The sequence below is a fragment of the Gorilla gorilla genome, chromosome 22, assembly GCF_029281585.2.
Source record: "Gorilla gorilla gorilla isolate KB3781 chromosome 22, NHGRI_mGorGor1-v2.1_pri, whole genome shotgun sequence".
NCBI lineage: Eukaryota > Metazoa > Chordata > Mammalia > Primates > Hominidae > Gorilla > Gorilla gorilla.
The window spans coordinates 41,502,112-41,523,084 of record NC_073246.2 but is presented as its reverse complement, the minus strand read 5'-3'; the positions used below and the strand labels follow the sequence as shown (position 1 = coordinate 41,523,084).

Below are 20,973 nucleotides of genomic sequence, written 5' to 3'. Positions count from 1 at the left end.
AGCCTCCAGAACTGTGAGATCATAAGTTTTTGTTATTTAAGGCTTTCAGTTTGTGCTACTTTGCTATGCCAGCCCAAGCAAACTAATACATTTACTAAATGAAAACAATTAATTAACACAGCTAATACCTGAATATTTGCAATGTGCCTTCTATGTACTTTGCTAAGCAGCAAATGCAATAATAGCAACATTAGATGGCATTGTGCCCCAAGAACATCTCATTCATTCTATCCATGCGTGCTTCCTCTCTTCTCCAGGAATATTTTGAAAGGAAAATTTTTTTTCCATATAATTTTTCCCCCAGTCGATTTTTATTTCTGTCTGGCAAACACTCTTAAAGCAGAGACACTTATCAGAGGAGAGAAATGATGGGATGAAAGGCCTGAAGGCTGCTGGGGAAACATCGCCACTGAGCTGAGCCCTGTCCCACCCTCTAGTATTCCTGCCTCACCTTACCTCCCCATGGCCTTCTCTCTTCTGGTCACCACTCTCAGCAATCCCAGCTTTTCAGTGAATGCATGGAAACTACCCTCACTGAAACCAGATGAGTTTAGCTCCACTCAATTTAATGTGAAAGAAAACGCTGACATGCAAACACCATCCCAGAGTCAAGTGCAAGCCATCCCCTTGTGTATTTCACTGTTTCTCACTTGAAAGCATAAACCCAGCACAGATGCTATGGGTTGATGGAGGAAGCCGGCAATATGTGAAAGAGATATTGCACTCACCCAAGTCACTGATTCCCAAGCAGTTCCGAGTGAGTCACTGTAATGGGCATGGCAGAAGAGTGTGGCCACGAGTGTCAAAGGGGGTATTGAGAGACCTAAGACTCTGACGCTTGGAAAACCCCCCTCCAACATTTGGGTTTCTTGCAGAATCTGCTTCCAGCTTCACTCACATTCACTTCACTCCAAATCTGGCTGCCAATACATCGCGTTTACTAAAGATAACTTTGGCAGGAAAACCACAGATTTTAACGTGAAGTGATTCACAGCTAAAATATGACACTTTTTTAAAGCTCATTAAGATTGTTAAACATTGATGGGTTTGTTGGAGAGGTCTCCTGTTCCATTTAAAACACGTCAGTTTTTTCACAGGTATCTGGCTTTGAGTGTTGGTTGTTAGAGAATACGCTAGGACCGTTTTCCCACAAAAACCAAAACTAGTCATTTACTCTAAAAATTTTATTGAGAATATATATTCTATTTAAATTTTCAAAATCAGTTGGAAAAAATTCAAACTTATGCTAAAATAAGTGACTTATAAGCACCACTTTAAAATACTAAACATTTTCATTTTAAACCAGCATTACTGGTATTATAACCATATGTGCTTCTGCACATAAGTGTAACTGTACACAGATTTAAGAGAAAAGTGATAGCCTACTTATACTAGTCACAAAACAGTAAAACCAGGAATTAACATTAAGTTTGATAAAGTTCATTTTAAAATTCCAACCACTTAAAGAAAATTAACTATGAAGTCAAAGGAGAAATTACATCTGCAATAACAGATTATTTATAAAACAAAACTAATAAGAACACTAGATATGATTCCTTTAACACATTCAAAGTTGCTTTCAGAGGCAGCTTTAGCCTTAAGCATGTTCATTATGAAAGAAAGAAAAAGACCAAGCTCTCAAAGAATTTAGAAAACAAATTCTAAAAAGTTACAGAAAGTTATAAAAAGTTTTATAGAAAATAGCAGGAATAATAAAATTAAAAGCAGGATTGAATTAATTCAAATATTAAAACATAATATTACTGATAAATATGCACTATGCACTCACACTCTAAAATGCATTAAGCTCCAGTGTATCTAATCAGTATAGAAAAGAAAAAAGAACAAGAAAAATGAGAAATAGACCATGTGAAATGGCACGTATAGAATACAATCAAGATGTTAAGGCTCGGCGTGGTGGCTCACACCTATAATCCCAGCACTTTGGAGGGCCGAGGCGGGCAGATCACTTAAGATCAGGAGTTCGAGACCAGCCTGGCCAACATGGTGAAACCTCGTCTCTACTAAAAATATGAAAATTAGCCGGTTGCAGTGGCGCGGGCCTGTAGACCCAGCTACTCAGGAGGCTGAGGCAGGGAGAATTGCTTGAACCCAGGAGGCAGAGGTTGCAGTGAGCCAAGATCAGGCACCACTGCACTCCAACCTGGGCGACAGAGCGAGACTCCATCTCAAAAAAAAAAAGGATGTTAAGAGGATGTTAAGAGTTCTGCATGTGGAATCCAAGGGAACTGGGTGGAATCTCAAGTCAACCACTTTTTAGTTACAAGACTCTGGGCACAGTTAACCTCTTAAGACTTGATTTTCTCTAAAAATAAGAATGGAAAAGTAAAATGAGAGAATAGCACTAACTACTTCCTAAAGATCTTGTGAAAATCAAACAAGTACTTCATAGAATCCAGAGACCAGTAAGCACTCAGGTCATAATCTAGACCATTCTAAAGACTTACATCTGCTCAAGATACAATCACTCGACGTGGTCCCATTAGGTCCCCTGTACAGGACGACATTTGTGATTTCATCTTCAAAGCAATATATTTCACAGAAACTGGTGAAAGGTCAAATTCTTCCATCTCTGACACAGCACAGACACGGTTGTGTATGAGCCAGTGGCAGCTGATGTGGAGTGATGTGACAAGGGTCGAAACGTCCTCCAGGAAATATGTCCTTAGGCACTGTTTTGTGCTACAAGAAGCCTCCCACTAAAATGTTGAGACAGCATCCCTAAGTGGGTGCTAAAACATGTGCACACGGATGTAGAGAGTGGAATGAGAGACAACAAAGACTCGGAAGGGTGAGGGGATGGATGAGAAATTACTTAACGGGTACGATACACGTTACTCGGGTGATGGATACCCACCCTAAGGGCCCTGACTAGACCACTACACAATCCGCGCATGTAACCAAATTGCAGGTGTACCCCATAAGTTTATATAAACTTTAAAAAGAGATTACATTTTTATGTTGATTTCTCCATATTTTCACCCATTTGGTTCATCATTTCCCCTAATTTACTTACCGTTTTTATAATAACGATTTTAAAGTCTTTGTCTATCATGTCTAGTGTTCTCATTGGTTTTGTTTTATAAATAATCTGTTATTGCACATGTAATTTCTCCCTTGACTTCATAGTTAATTTTCTTATTTCTAAGTGGTTAGAATTATAAATGATCTTTATTAAACTTAGTGTTCATCCCTGGTTTTATTGTTTTGTGACTAGTATAAATGCCCATCATTTCCTCTTAAATCTGTGTACAGTTACACTGATGTGCAGAAGCACATATAGTTATAATACCAGTAATGCTGGTTTAAAATGAAAATGTTTAGTATTTTAAAGTGGTGCTTGTAAGTCACTTATTTTAAAGTGTGTTTAAAGTCCAAAAAGACTATCTATCAAGTAGCTAGGAAGATGTATCAACTTCTAGCATTTAGACATCCTAGCACCTCTCCACCCTATGCTTTCTTACATCTTAAATAAACAAACATACATAAGTAATAAATGAATAAATAAAAGGTAGAGAGAGGACTTGATTGGAATCTCCTGTGTAAAGAGGAATATTGAAATGGCAAGAATGGGAAAATGTCCAGGAGCAGAAAAATGAATAGCAAAGAACAGAATTTAGAAAAAAAAAAAGGTTGGGGGGAAATGGAGGTGAAAGGGGATCGACTGAATACATGAGCAAAACCAGCTTAATGCCCCAACAGTGGCTACCTTGTTAACACTTCCTCTCTGCCAGCAACTGTTCTAAGTACTTTTCATGTGATTTCCCAATGAATCCTCACCACCAGCTGCAAGGTAGGTGTTAATGTGCTCTTTCACTAAGGAGAAACCCCACACGGTGACTTTACCAAGAGTGAGTTCATGGGCAAAGATAGCATCTGAAGCCAGGTGATGCACCCCAAAGTCTGCACCCTAAACTTCCTGCTCGTTCCCCTTCATGGCATCACAGGAAAGTGTTCCAGAGACCAAAGGAGCCTCAAGAACAAAGGGTACTCACCAGTGTCAGTTCTACAGGAAATCTGGGAGCCAGAAGCCTCGAACTTCCAAAATGCAACTTCAGCCAAGCTACTGTGGCTAAAATCAGAAAGCAGATGACAATCCTTTAGGAAGGAAAAGGAAGGTGATCATGGCAGTTGGCTTCAATAAAATCCCCCCCTCCACAGTACCAACAGCTGAAAAGAAGAAAGTCCATGATATGGAATGTGGGAAGAGATGGGAGGGAATGAGCTCTTAGGTCCAGCCCGAGAACAGGACAAGCGAGAAACATAAAAAATGATGACTGCTGGAGAATAATGAATGGCCTAGGAAAGTAGAAGAGAAATGAATGCAGCCAGTATCTTCCCAGAAGTCAAGTTCATCACAGTGAGAGCATCATATCTGTTAAGAATTAGGAGTCTGTCAACAACAAAAAACAAAAACGCCAGTTTAAAAAGGGGCAAAGGACTTGAATAGACATATCTCCAAAGAAGATATACAGATGGCCAATAAGCTCATGAAAAGATGTTCAACATCACCAACCACTGGCAAATGCAAATCTCAGTCACAATGAGACAGCACTTCGCACCTACCAGGATAGCAATTAATGAAAAAAAAAAAAAAAAAAAAAAAACAGAAAATAACGAATGTTGGCGAGGAAATCTGGAAAATCTGGAACCCCTGTGCTCTGCTGGTGGGAATATAAAATGGTGCATCCAGTGTGGAAAATGATATCACAGCTCCTCAAAAAACTTAAAACAGAATTACTATATAATCCAGCAATTCCACTCCGATGCATATGCCCAAAAGAAGTGAAAGCAGAGACTCAAACAAATATTTGTACAACCATATTCATAGTGGCATTATTCACAATAGCCAAAAGGTGAAAACAACCCGAGTGTTCACTGGTAGATGAATAGACAAACAAAATGCTATATATACACATAGTGAAATACTATTCTGCCCTAAAAAGCAAGGAAATTCTGTCACATGCTCCAATATGGATGAACCTTGAAGGCATGCTACATGAAATAAACCAGACACAATAGGACAAATACTGTATGGTTTCACTTACATGGGCTACCTAGAGTAGCAAAATCCATAGAAACAGGAAATAGAACGGGGGTTCCCAGGGGCTGGGGGTAGGGAGGAGAAATGACTGATAATGGGTACAAGATTTCCTCTGGGGTAATGAAAATGTCCTGAGGCTAGACATTAGTGAAGGTCGCACAATACCGTGTATGGACAAAATGCCACAAAACTGTCGTTAAAATGGTACATTTACATTATGTCTATTTTACCACAATTTTAAAAGAGTTAGGGGTTCACTGAATTGTAAACTTTACAGATAACATGCATAATATTGATTATACCCCCCCAAAAAAACTATGAATAAAAGAAAGAAAAAAATCAAGGGCTTGAAGGGAAGCCAAGACTAGGGCTAGAGGGAACGTGGAGTTCTCTCTGTAGGTGGAGGCAGAGTTTCCCTAACCGTGCCCCTTCAGACATCAGGAGTCCCTGTGTGCACCCCTGCGGGGGTGAGAGGAAGGTAGAATTGCAAACTGGGAAACCACTGGGTTAAACCAAATGAAAACAGGTTTCTTTATTGAGGACTTTTTGGAAATCTTCCAAAATTAATATGCATAATGAATCTCAAAAAGGAGACTCACAGGCAAGATTACCCAAATTTATTTGAAACTAATAAATTGCTGCAAATGCCTGCACATAGTTGGGAGGGGGGAAAGGAAAAACAAAGTGAGCAACCCCTAGTGCAGCTAGGTTAGGCGAAAAGAATTCAAGCTTGCGAGGAACACACCCCATGGACTAATGAGGAAATCAGATAAATAAAAGATGGACCGAGTAGGGTTGCAGCCGGGTCAACCGAGGTGGTCAGCAGGCGGGGTAGAGCCATCAGGCTCAGAACGACTGATCACACACGAAAACTGCTTTCTAACTCCATCACTCTTCACTAACCATTTGGCATCATCATGTTTCATTAGCCTGGAAAAACTCCTCCCTCTACCTGATGGAATAACATGCGCAAACCACCTGGCTTTTTGTGCCATAGGTGGCTACAGACATCAATGAAAGAGCTTCCTTTAGACATGTGTAAGTGGCATGTATGAAAAGTCACCAAAACAGGAAACTGAAAAAGTGTGTGTGTAATATTGGACATAAGTGTTACACCATAGTCTACAATGTGGAGTTGAGAGCCAGCCGTCAAAGAAGAACCCAGAGAAAAATCCTCATTTTCCATGTAGTTTAGTTATCCTTCCTGCAAATGATTTTCTCCCTCGGAGGGAGTCAGATGGTAAACTGAGTCTCAGAGTAGAAGCACAAACAGGATTTTCAAGAGAGTGAGGATGGAAAGAAAAAAAAAAAACTATCGCCTTGGAGGAGGTGATTTTATTTTTGCACTTTTTTTTAGGTAAACTGATTAGCTAACAACTAGCAAAGAGGTAATTTGCACATTTTTATCCTTGAAGAAGCCAAATTCTGAAAAATCCAAATTCAGTTATTTATGGATTCTCCAGAAAACCTTTGAGAGTTCGCTGTGCAGCATTCACAACAGGCTGTGTCTATGGAATGTCCACCACCATCCTTCCATCAGCACCTCCACCTCAGTAAAACCAGCACTCCACCATTTGCCTCATTCAATTTCCTCAATTCCTTCATTTATACCCAATTATAACAGGCACCTGTTTCTCTTCAAAGCTTCCAGACACCTGGGCATTGTGCCAGACTCCCTACAAAACCAAGCCATTGAACACCCACTCCGAGCAACTGCTGATGAGTTGAATAATATTCACAACTATTATTGCTCAAATGTGTAGTAGGGCCTGGGGGCATTTGTTTCTCTACTTTGCCCACACTGAAATGAAAAAAGTAAGTTCAAATTGGCCAAAAATATACAAGCAGCACCCAAACAAAGGGACACAACTTTTGGAATGCTCCTTGAAAGTGGTGGCCAGGGAAAAACACCAAAAACACCAGAATTTTACATGTATGTTTTATGGGGGGAGCGAATGCAGAAAAGGGGTGAGGAACTGAAATTCATCAAAGTTTCATTAATAGTTTCCCTTCCCAGACTGGAGAAAGGTAAACAGAGGCGGTGAAGAGGAGACTTCAGAGAAATGATCCTCTGGAGATAAATGAGAAAAAAACCTTCAGACTTGCCATTCCACTTCTCACAAAGAGAAGGAAGGTTGTGACTGAAAGGAGAATCATTCTCCTTCCCCAGAGATGACTGTCTCCAGTAACAATCAGGACTTATTGGACAGACAAAGGAGATGTAGCAGATACATGAAGAGGGTTGGCTTACTCTGATAAGGGTTCCTGAAGAAAGGAAAGGAGGAAAAGCAGAGGAAAAAATATGTGAAGACATATCAGCTGAGAATTTTCCAGAATTGAAAATATGAGACCTCAAATTAAAACTGGACTCTAGGTACTCACTATGACAAAGATAAACCTATCTTCCACATCATAGTGAGTCTACAGAACGTCGAAAATGAGAAAGTCCTAAAAGCTAATGTGGAGAAAGGCAAATTATCAACAAAACAGTCACAATTAAGCTGATAGCCATTTCCCACGACCAATAATACATATAGAAGATACCAAAATGCTGGAAAGAAGTAACTGCCCATCTAAAATTTTATACCCAGTTAAACTAATACACAAAAGCAAAGCCATAATTAAAATATTTTCAAACACAGAAATAGTAAGAAAGCTTATCACCCATGTAGCCTCAATAATAGGATTATTAATGAATGTAGTTCAGCAAGAAGTTGCATAAACTCGGGTGTATGTCAAGGGATACAGGACACAAAAATGAGCACAGAAATTGATCAAATATATCATTAAATTTAACTAATTTATGCCCATAAAAATAACTATATTTTCATGTTTAAAACATCCAAAAATATAGGAAATTACCCAAGAAAAGAGAAACAGAGGAAGGAAGGAAGGAAGGAAGAAAGGAAGGAAGGAAGGAAGGAGGGAGGGAGGGAGGGAAGGATGGAAAAGAGAGAGAGAGAGAAAGAGAGAAAGAGAAAGGGAGGAAGGGAGGGAGGAAGGGAGGGAGGAAGGAAGGAAAGAAGGAAGGAAGAAGGGAGGGAGGGAGGGAAGGATGGAGGGAGGGAGGGAGGAAAAGAAAAGAAAAGAAAAGAAAATTTACAAGTTCAAACTAAGGAATAGTTACAAAATAAGGGAACAAGGTTGTTAGTTAAATTGTGCTGAGGTCCTTGTCATGATAGAGAAAATAACAGGAATACCAAAAATGTTTATATATCGTTAAAATACATGATTCAAGATTAAATATAATCATTAAAAATATATATACAGTCTACAGTCTGAAAACCAGCAAAGAAGTAAAATGGGAATGTAGAAAACTGTTATCAATCCAACAGGAGACGAAAAAATGAAGAAAAGAGAAGTAAAGAAAAAAGGTATGAAAAAGAAAACACATAATGAGATAAAAGAATTAAATCCAAAGGCCTCAGAAATTATGTATATTATAAATGGATTAAGTTCACTTGCTTAGAAACACACTAATCAGGTTGGAAAAAATCTAGCTATATGCGAGTTCAAATGACACACCCAAAGTAAAGGTACAACGATAGGCAGGAAAGATACTTGCTATTAGTTAGGGGGAGAAAAGAAAAAGAAACCAACCCCTAGTGCAGCTATGTAAGGCAAAAAGAATTCAAGCCAAAAGTATCAACACTACATAGCAATTCACCATATATTATTATAATATAGATAGTATAATATAGATCTTTAGAACTTGTAAGCTTCAACAACACAGCATCAAAACATGTAACAAAAAATTGATAGCATTCTAAGAATAAACTGTATTTTTACACATTTCTCTTAGAAACGTGTAACCAAATAGAACAAAAATTAGTAATAATGATTTGACAATGAAAATTAATAAACTTCATTTATTAAACCATACAGAAACAGAAAGTAAACATTCTTTTCAATTGCACACATACCACTTATGGGGATTAAAAATCAACAATAAAAACATACTGGAGAAAAATGCATGCTTTGAAACTTTCAAAAGTAGGCCTCAAAAAAACTTATGGCTTAAAGAGGAAATCATAATAGATATTTTAAACCAAATAACAATGAAAGACCAACATATCAAAACCTGTGGACAGCAATTAAGAATTATTTAGAAATAAAGTTATAGGTCAATAGAATAAATATGTAAAATACATTAAGCATATACTTCAAGAAGCTACGAAAAAAGAGCAATAAACATTTGAAAGGTGAGAAAAAGAAAAAGACGAGGATATAACTATCAAGTCATTGATACACAGAATAAAACAACCAAAGAAATTATCTACATACTCAAAAACTGTTTCTTTCAGAAAAACTAATAAAGCAAATAAAACTTTACCAAGATTTAACAAGAAAAAAGAGACAGAAATAAATCATATTTAAAGTCAAAAAGGTCTGCAACAGAGAAATTTTTAAAATGTTAAATCATAAGAAAATACTATGAACAATTTTATGCCAATAAATTTCAAAACTTTGAAATAATTTTCCAGCAAATCATGAATTAACGTAGTTCATTGAAAAGGAATAGAACCTGAATAAACAAAAGGAAATAGAACCTAAATAAACAATGAATCTGTCATCAGAAGTCCACTGCCTCCACTCTACGATGCAACAACCCAGAAAGATTTAGAGGTGAGCTTTACCAAATTTTAAAGGAACAACAAAAAGAAAACCTTTTTGTACAAGCCATTTCTAAGAGACAGAGAAAAAATACACAACTTCAGACAAGGATAGTAAAAGAAAAGAAAATTATGAACAATATCTCTTTTGAATACAAATGGAAAGGTCCTAAACAAAACACAAGAAATGCATTAATAAATTATACCAGTAAATTAAAGGAAGAAAAAGTATATGATTATTTCAAAAGCTACATCAAAAAAGAATCAATAAAATTCAGCACCAATTCATAATAAAAAAGTGATCTTTCTTAATTTGACAAAGGGTGTCCAACAAATATCTAAAATAGACATATTTGATAGTGAAACTTAAAAGCATTCCCATTAAGGTGAAGGTGAAGACAAGGATGTCCATTATCACTTTTTTTTCTCAGAGAAAGGGTCTCACTATGTTGCCCAGGCTAGTCTTGAACTTCTGGCCTCAAGCAATCCTCCTGCTTTGGTCTCCCAAAATGTTGGGACTACAGGCATGAGCCATTGTACCTAACCTGTCACTGCTTTTATTAAACATTGCCCTTGAGGTCCCAGCCAATGGAGTAAGACCAGAAAAGATGTATATAAGAAATAAAAGAGAAGAAACTAAGCTATTCTTGTTTATAGACAATATGATTATTATGTCAGACCACATAGGCTAGGTTATGCCACAAACAACCCCAAAATCTCGGGGTCTTAACACTGCAAGTTTATCTTCTCATAAGCAAAATCAATTGCTGATTCAGGCTACTCTTGAAGGCAAGCATACAAAGGTCGGTTTATTATCATATGCTATTTTGACCTAATGGCATGCTCATATCAACATGTGCTTTAAACAAGCAGAGCAAAGAGAGCTGGGAAATCATGCACCGCAATTCAATGTCTCAGCACACATCCCTTTAGCTCCCTTTTCATTGGCCAGGAAAAGCCACATGCTGTGCGTAACTTCAAGAGGTGGGAGAAGCAAAATCCTCCCATGTGCTAGAAAGACACAAATAACCAAAATATCTAATACAATTATCTACATAAAACATCCAAGAGACTCTACATGTAAACTATCAGAACCAATAGAAAATGCATCACATTTATCAAATTTCCGTGGTATTATTACCAAAAATGCACAACTTCAGTCTGCATATAAGAGAATATCAGGCAACTCCAAATTGAGGAATACTCTACAAATAACTACCCTGAACTCTTCTGAAATGTCAAGTTTACAAAAGAGAAGACTGAGGAACTATTACAGATTGAACATGAATAAAGCAACGTGAAAACCCAGTGCAATATGGGATTCTGGCTGGGATCCTGGACCAGAAAAAGGACATTACAGGAAAATTGGAAAAATTCAATCAAGGTCTGAAGATTAGGAATATTATGGCCGGGCAGGCTCACGCCTGTAATCCCAGCACTCTGGGAGGCTGAAGCAGGAGGATCACTTGAGGTCAGGGGTTCAAGACCAGCCTGGCCAACATAGTGAATACTGTCTCTACCAAAAATACCGTCTCTACCAAAAAATATAAAAACTGGCCACACGTGGTGGCACACGCCTGTAATCGCAGCTACTTGGGAGGCTGAGGCACGAGAATTGCTTGAACCCGGGAGGCAGAGGTTGCAGTGAGACGAAATCACACCACTGCACTCCAGCCTGGGTGACAGAGCAAGACTCTGCCTAAAAAAAAAAAAAAAAGAAAGAAAAGAAAAAGAATGGCTGAAAAGAACAAAGTGGTAACTTACCTTCCCAGACCAAGACATATTATAAAGTCAGAGCAATTAAAACTTGTGGTGTTTGGGCAGAAACAAACAAAATACATCATGACAAAACAGAACAGAGATGACAAAAATAAACCTACAAATTTTGGAAATGAACTTGACAACTGAACCTCAGATTTGTACATAGACTAAAAGGCAAAAAATAGCTAAATACATTATAAAGCAAAACAAGATGGGAAAACTTGACCTAACTTGATATAGTATATATAAAAACTTATTACATCAATAAGATACTTGTGATTTATAAACCAATGCTATGGACTGAATTGTGTCCACCCAAAGTTCATGTGTTAAAGCTCTAACCCCAATGTGACTGTATTTGGAGACAAAGCTTTTAGGAAGTAATTAAGGTTAAATGAGGTCATAGGGTGGGATCCTAATTCAATAGGGTTGGTGGCCTCATAAGAAGAAAGGAATCTCATTCTGCATGTAAGGACACAGACAGAATCTTTAGGATGTACCTGCATCCCTGAAGAGGGTCCTCACCAGAACCTGATCAGGCTGGCACCTTTGATCTCAGACTTCCAGCCTCCAGAACCGTGAGAAAATAATTTTATGTTGTTTAGCCATCCAGTCTACGGTATCTCATTATGGCAGCCCAAGCAGACCATAAAATAGAATAAATAGCCTCAAAACAGATCTACACAAGTATGACAAAAATGGTATTACAAATCGCCAGAAAAAGGAGTATTGAATTAACAACCTAGGACTGACTATTCATTTGAAAAAATCGAATTTGAATCCCTAACTCAAAACATATCAAAAATAAATCCAAGGAGGGTTAAAAACCTAAATGTGAAAAGCAAAACTTGAAGGCTTTTAGCAAAAAATACAATATATGAGACAATCTTTATAGCCTTAGAGTGGGGAAGAATTTCATAAGATGAAAAGCTTCTTCTTAAGAGAAAGCACAAACCATAAAAAAAAAGTGGTAAATTTCACCAAATTAAAAATGAAAACCTATTGTTCAATAAAATGTAAAAATACAAGCCACAGATGGAGTAGATATTTGCAATGTATATTACTAAAATGAAGGATCTAGAATTTCTAAATGAGCTTCTATAGATCTATAAGAAAAAGACATTCCAAATGAAAAATGATCAAAATACATGAACAGGCCATTCACAGAAGAGGAAATCCAAATGGCTGAGATACATAATATACAAACAGATGATTAGTTTTACTAGAATCAGGAAAATGCACCTTAAAACACTGAGATTCTATTTCATACTCATGACAATAACAAAAATTTAAAAATCCAATAATTCTAAGGGTTGGGGAAGCTGTGGAAAAACAGGAACTGAGTTAGAGGTATAGTATGTAGGAGCATAAATTGGTACAAATCCCTTGGAAAACATTCTTCAGTATCTAGGAAAGATGCTTTTTCACCCAATGCAACTTTTCTAGGTATGTACTCTAAAGTACACTCTAACATGTATGCAAAGGAGATATGTATAAGAATGTTTATTATAGCATTTTTATATGAAAAATGAAAATCATCTAAACATCCATTAACAAAACAATAGCTGAGCCAATTGTAGTACAATCCTACAATATAATTTTTTTTAAGAGACAAGGTCGTGCTCTGTTGCCCATGCTGGAGTGCATTGGATTGATCATGGCTCACTGCATCCCCAAACTCCTGGACCCAAGCAATCCTCCCATCTCAGCCTCCCAAGTATCTAGGACTACAGGTGCATGCCACCACGCTTGGCTAATTTTTTATTTTTTATTTATTTATTTTTTTCATAGAGATGAGGATTCGCTATGTTGCCCAGGCTGGTATCAAACTCTTGGGCTCAAGAGATCCTCCCACCTCAGCCTACCGTTTTACACAGCAATGAAAATGAATGAACTACACCCACAGAGGTATCCAATCTTCTGGCTTCCCTGGGCCACATTAGAAGAAGAATTGTCTTGGGCCACACATAAACTACGCTAACACTAACGATAGCTGATGAGCTTTTAAAAAAATCTCATAAAGTTTTTAAAAAGTTTATGAATTTGTTTTGGGCCACATTCAAAGCCGTCCTGGGCTGCAGGTTGGACAAGCTTGAACTACAGCTGTGATATGGTTTAGCTCTGTGTCCCCACCCAAATCTCATCTCCGGCTGTAATCCTCAAGTGTCGAGGGAGGGAAGTGATTGGATTAAAAGGCAGTTCCCCCATGCTGTTCTCCTGATAGTGAGAGAATTCTCATAGATCTGATGGTTTTATAAATGGTAGTTTTTCCCACACGCTCACATGTTCTCTCACTTGCTCTCTCAGGCCATGTAAGATATGCCTGCCTCCCCTTCCGCCATGATTGTAAGTTTCCTGAGGCCTCCCCAGCCATGCAGAACTGTGAATCAATTAAACCTCTTTCCTTTATAAATTACCCAGTCTCTGGAAGTTCTTTATAGCAGTGTGAAAATGGAGTAATACAAGCTATGTCTCAACATGGATAAATATTGAAAACAATGAATCAAAAAGACCTTCAGTAGGACCATACCAAACCATTTTAGAGAGCTTGAAATATTGAACTCAATACCATAATTAATCACAGATTTATACATAGAAGTGATGTGGAAACACACATGGAAAAGACAGTAATAATTCAGGATAGTGAGAAGGGATGAAAGGAGATGGGGAGAACTAGGGAGGGGACAGAGGGAGCTTCAACGATGCTTTCCTATTGTCTTCTACATCTAAGCAAGTATGGCCAAGTGTTAGGACACAATAGAGCTGGGATGTAGACTCATACATGCTTTTTCTATTATTATTTCACTTCTGCATGTTTGAAATACTTCAAAATTTGAAAAATAAAAAATGTAATGTCTCCAAGTTACATCCTGAATTTGGGGGCAATCCAAAACCTGAGTGTATCCTGAGAGCAACTTTTAATAAAACTATAAATTTTAATAAATTTAATCAAAATGAATAGACTAAATCCACCAATCATGATTATCCATCATTCCCACTGCTTCTGCTCCTTCATATCCTCAGGCCACAGAAAAGCTGATAAACCGTATCTCCAGGACACCAAAGGAAGCTCTGGGAAGGAAACGATGTTCACATAGGAGAGAAGCAATCGAGGACAATTCAAAAAATTGTTATCTAAAGGTTCAGCTGAACCTGCCCTTGTTAAATATGCTTGACAAATAAAGAAATGGCAGAGCAAATATGCATAAATACCACAGAAAGGAAGGAGGAAATGAAACAAAAGGAAATGTGCAAAAGACAAGTGAAGAAGCCACAGTCTGGAAGAAAGTATACTCCCAGCAGTGGATTAAAAGTTTTCACAGTAAACGATTTATTGCTACAAGAAACTAGGAACAGGAAATCAACAAAACAGAGCCACAAGCGATGACAAGGAGACGGAACGAGATTAAAAAGGGAACTTGCAGAGTTTAGGAAGCACAGTGATCACCAAAACACCTCTATGGAAAAATGAATAAATTAGAAACAGTAAGAAAAAGAGAGAGAGCATTGCAAACGTGAATAGGAACACTGAGGAATGGTTTCCCATAATTATAAAGAATCAGAGCCCTTTCATTTTCAGAGACGGGGTCTTGCTATGTTGTCCAGGCTGGTCTCAAACTTCTGGACTCAAGCAATGCTCCCGCCTGTGTCTACAGCTTAAACAAAAAAAGACAGGGACCAAAATTTAAATAACAAACTAAATATTGTTCCCCTGATGTTAGTCATCTTATAAAAATAATTCTGCCCTTGCTCACAATATTCTTCTCACAACTTTTTGGGAATTACTTTTCAAATCATATTATTTTTTAAAATTCAATAAGAAACAACTAGTTTTGTTTCCTTCTTTCCGTACCTCATTCTTGATCCAAAACAATTATTACTCAGCATGGTAAAGTGCTTGGCACACAACAAGAAGTCATAATAACAACAATAGCTATAACTTAAGTAGCATGTATATACCTGGCACTGTTCTGTTGTTCTTTATTATATACAGAACCATGTAATCCTCACAACCACCCCTATGAAATAAGTACTATTATTCTCTTCAATTTCAATTAACGAAACTGAGGCATAGGGAAATTAAGTAACTTGCCCAAGGTCATATAACAAGTACCTGTCAAAGCTGGGATTTGCACCCAGTCATCTGGCTGCAGAGCCTGAGCTATTTATCTCTGCAAGAATATTTATTCAGTGCGTGAATGAATGATCAGCCACTCTATTTACCCAACTTGGTCCCAAACGACTTCTGGCTCCGATATCTTCTATTAAGGATGTGGGGATGATGTTCAAAATTAGATATAAAAATTCCGGTTGTTTTGTTTTTCAAATGAATCTCACTGCACCTGCACGATACTCAGAGCTCCTAATTCTGGTTTTCAACTGAAGGCCATGTTAGTTCTCAAAATCTCTATAAATCATCTTACCCACCCCTTCACCTTTCATCTTCAGACACAGGGTCAGTTAACTCCCTCCTTCCACGGGCAAAGAAGTGTTGTCAAAACTCGGAAGAGGTCAGCCACAAAGCTTGATGGAACCCTATCCTCAGGCCAAGGCAAAAGAGAAGAAACTGGAATTAACAAGGAATACGGGAGCCCTCACCAAGTCCAAGGACTTACCTGGGAGCAGGAAGGGGCACCAGAGGAAAGTAAGCAGTAGGAGGAGAAAGGTCGACAGAAGAGCAATGAACACAGGCTGCAAACCTGGGTTTATGCAGGGCCACGAAGCTTGGGTGGGACCCAGGAACACGGCTGTTATAGTCAGGGAGACAGACGTCTGTCAGGTCCAAGGAGGGACTCCATCCTCATCAGTATCCCGGTCACCCGGGGAGAGAGGCTGATAAAGCCCAGGCAGCTTTTCAAAGTCACTGTAACCAGGATTCAGGATCAGGCTCTAGGCCTGGCAGAAAACCAAGCAGAAATCTGATCAGACGCCCAGTTAAATGGACAAGCATGCATGGGGGGCATCCCCTTGGATGCCAGTACTGGGCTCAGTTCCATGCCCAGGAAGGACAAGATGGAGACCCTGAAACTCTTCTTGGACCCGTCTGAACTGGCCTGAATCTGTAGCTGTCCAGAGACAGAGGAGGGAGGGCTACACCTTCGTGTCCTCTGCTGCATAGATGAAGGTTACCATCCGTGTGGAGAAGTTTGGCCATGGTGAGGTATGCAGAATCTCATAAAACCAACTATTAAAGGTGGTCCTTGTTTATTCAAAGTACCTACTTAGAAATCCTACAAAAGAAGGGATGCCCTTGTCTGGAAGAACCTTTGCAAAGACAACCTTGTCCTTGTCAATCTTCTGAGGTGACAGCATAGTGAAACGTCTCTTTCTGATTTGCATTTCCAGGAGGTAACGTCCATGGGCCTCACACTGAGCTCCTTCCTGAACACGTCAGATTTTTATTATTATTAAATTTACCTAACAAAGAAACTACTTAAGACGAACTGACTTTAAAAGAGAAGGAAAAAATGAAAGGAGATAGGAAACAAGACTTAATACACATGCAATCATTCCTTAAAAGATATAAAATTCTCCCTTTGAAACCAAATTTGCATATTACACGCACCTGTTTTAAAGAGGAAACACCACAAAAGGTACATGTAAAGATGGGCAGAATCAGCATGCATTTACCTAGAAATGCCCCTCCGAGGACTTCCTACATCTGTAAAATACTCTCAACAGCAGCCACTGCCTACCCCAAGCACCCAACAAAACATGACACTTCCCCAGATCTGTATCTTCATTAAATTCTACTCCTTCTCCATCTCCATCTCTTTGAAAAAGACAAAAATAGTAAATGAGGAAGATGTGGAGATGAGAAGTAATGTTAATATTTACAATAGGTGGCCACATATAACAAAGACTTAAGTTTGCTATGCTAACATAAAGGACCAGTGAAAAATAATTTTCCAACATCTGATTACTGCAGATTCAGTTGCTATTATTTGGAAGCTGTATTTATCCCTCAAGAGTCAGAAACCTAAGCAAAAAACGAAACAAAACCACGAAGGAAAACTATGGTGCGGTGTGTGTGAGAACACACGTGCACATGCGCACACATACGCGCGCGCACACACACACACACGGTACAGATATTGTTTTTAAAATAATGTTCATTACTGAGTCTTAAGGTACCTCACTGTATTTAGCAATGACCTACAGACTCCCTTCTGGTCCTCCCAAAGTCAAAACCCCTGGTGTCATCTCTTAATGAAAAGCTGTCTTTCTCATGATCCTGCCCATCAGCCCCTTCCACAACCCCCACGATGCAGAAGCTGCCTGCCGCAGGGTGCTTCAGAGTTTGTTTTGTTGTTGTTGCTTAAGATTAGGCCATTCTTTTTAATTGTGCGATGTTTCCATCCAGTGCTGATTCCCTAAGTCTTGTGTCCGCACCGTGCCCACCCAGGAACACAACTTCCTCGGGGCGTGGCGTGAGTAGCGATAAGACTTTATAAATGAATATGTTTTCACACCAAGTTTGATGACATTTGGTCTGTAACAATTTTCTTTCCCTTCATTTAAAAGGAACGAAGGAGAAAACAGAGGAGCACGCCTGCAGTGCGCGGCCGCGCCGCGGTCCCCTGCGACCGGCACCCACGCCCCCGCGCGCCGCAGGACCCGGCCCCCCGCTCCCGGCCAGCGCTCCCCGCGCCCCGCGCCCCAGCCCCGGGCCTTACCATGCGCGGGGCAGCCCCGGCAGGCCCAGTCGGGCTGGAAGCCGCCGCTGGCTCAGAGCCGCATCCCGGCCCGCGGACGCAGGGGGCGCGCGGCCGGTCCCCGGAGGCGCTGGGTCCAGGCCGAGGATGGTTTTCCGCCCCGCTCCGCTCCGCGTTTAGGAGGTGGGAGGAGCGCGCGGCGATGCGCACAGGAAATCTGATAGGTGAGGAGGCCGGCGGGCCGCGCAGGGCTGCGCGGGCTGGGGGACGCGCGGGGCGGCTCCGGGAGGCGACGGGACCCCCAGGCCGGCAGCCGGGTGAAGAGGCAGGAACTGTCTACAAATGCTCCGGCTCCGAAGCCCCGAGGGAAAGAGCATCTTTCACGGAGCACCAGGAATTGACGACGGTGGAATTTGCTCAGATCCCCTGAGGCCGGTTCTTTGAGTTTCTGTCTGGCCCTCCGGGAGAACCGTCCCAAAGTTAACTTTGAAAACACTCACAGGAGAGGGAAGGCTGTGGGGTCCTGCGCTTCTCAAACCCCAGATGCCCCCGGAAAGAACACCGCCCCCCACCACCACCACAACCAGATCTTTTTAAAAAGAGATGCTACCTTCACAGCAAAAGGCCTCATTATGAGGAATGAGCCAAAGTCATGCAAGGCGTGGGGCGCTATGGGACTGCGCAGTGACGACCCAGTGAAGTAGATGGCTTGACGATTCCCATTTCACGGATGAGACGACTCTGGCACAGAGAAGTCAGAGGGCCTGTCCTGGGTCACACAGCCACAGGCGGCCCCCAGGTAAATGAATACTGATGTACCACAGCCGTAGTGCGGGGGGTGGGGGAGGGGTCGCAGGAGCTGAAGCCAGTGGGACCCCACCTTTCTCTGGCAGGAAAAATAGATATATATTTATGTAGACAAATATACATTTTTTAAGGGATTGAGAACATATCATTCAATTCAGTGATCTTCAACCCTGGCTGCAGTAAAATCTCCTGGGAAACTCTTAAAAGTCCCAATGCTCAGGCGCCTACCCCAAGCCCAATGAAGCTGGCTTATTTTCCTTAATGTCATAACTTCAGCAGCTTCAGAGCAGTGCCAGCCCTTTCTTCCCCACGGCTGACATGTGATCCTTCTTGCACAAAGATGACGTGAGCTAATAGGGAAGTGGGGAGAGACCCCCCCCCCCCTCCAAAAACAAATTAGGAACATGGAGTCCAGAGCCTAAAAGGTGTAGAATCGCTTCAGAGAACGGACAGGCCTCAGAAGCTTGAGCGTCGGGTTGGAGGGAAGCCTATGAGGGGTCTGATGGGGAGGAACGCAGCCGTGGGGCAGCAATCACCAGCCGGGATTATTAAACTCCCACGCGATTCTGCACGTGGCTTTGTGCAGCTCCCGTTTCCTGGGGTAACCATACGGGCCTGGCACACTCACAGCTGAGCAGGGCCAGACAGGATGCCGCCTCAGGCAGCATCAAGTGGGGCAGGTACCAGCCCAGAGGGGACAGGAGGTGAGCCTGCCTGCCTTCCAGGGTGCCCCCTGCCCTCTCCCTCCCAGTCCCCGGTTGCTGTTCCCCCCACTCCCTTCCCACCCTTTCCTCCTTTCCCACCCAGCACCTCCTGCACCAAGAAGCACATCAGACCTCTGTCCAGCCACGGACACCTCAATTGAGCCGGCACCTGAGGGGCTATGACATGGGGCAGTGTTTTTTTAATAAAGGTGGTGGGGGAGGAGGGTGCAGGACCCAGAGAAAGGGCCCTGGGAGACTGAGACTTAGAGCTCTGCTCTGAGGGGCAGGGGGCCAGTCTCAGCAGGGGCCACAGATGCCGAGCCTGGATACATGTCAATACCGACATATAAATTACATTTATATGTTAAATGTAAACAGTTAAAATACATTTATTGCGCTCCAAGTATAAAAATCAGGGAATCGTTTAAGTAGAATTTCAGCTTTGGGTGCTGGTGGTGGAGCTGGAAGCTTCTTCCCTGAAATTGTCCTGGGGAGGAGGGTCCTCCATTTTTTGTTTCCAAGACCAGAGTAATTTAATTATACTACAATGACTTCTTCATTTGAGCAGCTTGTTTTCAATTAGGCTAGTAAGTGGTATAAAAACAAGGATAAGGGAAACGAATTGGAGGGGTAAGGGCCTCTGCATGGGGACAGTGTTCCAGCTGAGACCCCCATGGTCAAAGGGCAGAAATGAGGAGGGAGCATTCCAGGCAGATCAGATCACAGCAAAGGCAAACACCCTGCACCAGGAATGTAGCTGCTCACTGCTCAGCACTACCATGTAGAAAATAGGCCGTAGCAGAGGGCAGATCATAAGTCAATGTGCGCAAATTGCTTAGCCCAGTGAGCACCACTGTGAGATGGGCTAGCCATGGCCTTGGGTCTTGGAGATACCTGTCAAGAAAGTGAAAGCATCCATCCATCCATCGTAGGCCAGAGCTCATGGTCTCAGGCTCTGAAATTGGTCTTTGCTAAACTGTACGAGAGGCCGAGGCAGTGGCCCAGGCAGTGGTCTGCTCTGTCCCGGTCACTGTGGGGATGGGTTTCACCTGTGAGCCATGCAAACTTCTCTCCCATGGGAGAAGGATTTGCAGAGGCCGAGCACCTCGTCCCCATATACCTTCCATCACCCCACAAGGCCCTCCAGAGCCTGGTACCAGTGACTGTCAGTCAAAACATGCAACCTTCCCTGTGCTCGCTGACACTCCTGTTTGGTTTCAGGGTTCTTAACCTCAGCACACTTGAAATTTTGGGTTGGATAATTCCTTGCTGTGAGACTGTCCTGTGCACTGTGGTATGCTTAACAGGACCCTTGGCCTCTATCCACTGGATGCGCACCCCTGCACACACACACAAGTTGTGACAAC

At 41.0% G+C, this 20,973-nt stretch overlaps 1 protein-coding gene across 2 annotated transcripts in view; it reads right to left on the bottom strand.

The window, feature by feature from the left end:
- Positions 1-18,695, bottom strand: part of B3GALT5 (beta-1,3-galactosyltransferase 5) — a 65,977-nt gene extending 47,282 nt beyond the window's left edge. The window contains exons 1-2 of one of the 2 annotated variants that reach the window (XM_063702730.1): positions 18,117-18,695; positions 4,017-4,119 (exon numbers count right to left, since the gene is read on the bottom strand). The gene's annotated coding sequence lies outside the window, so the exon portion shown is untranslated. The remainder of the gene's footprint in view (positions 1-4,016; positions 4,120-18,116) is intronic. The other variant, XM_031005283.3, reaches the window with a different exon arrangement.
- Between the last annotated feature and the right edge of the window lie 2,278 nt (positions 18,696-20,973).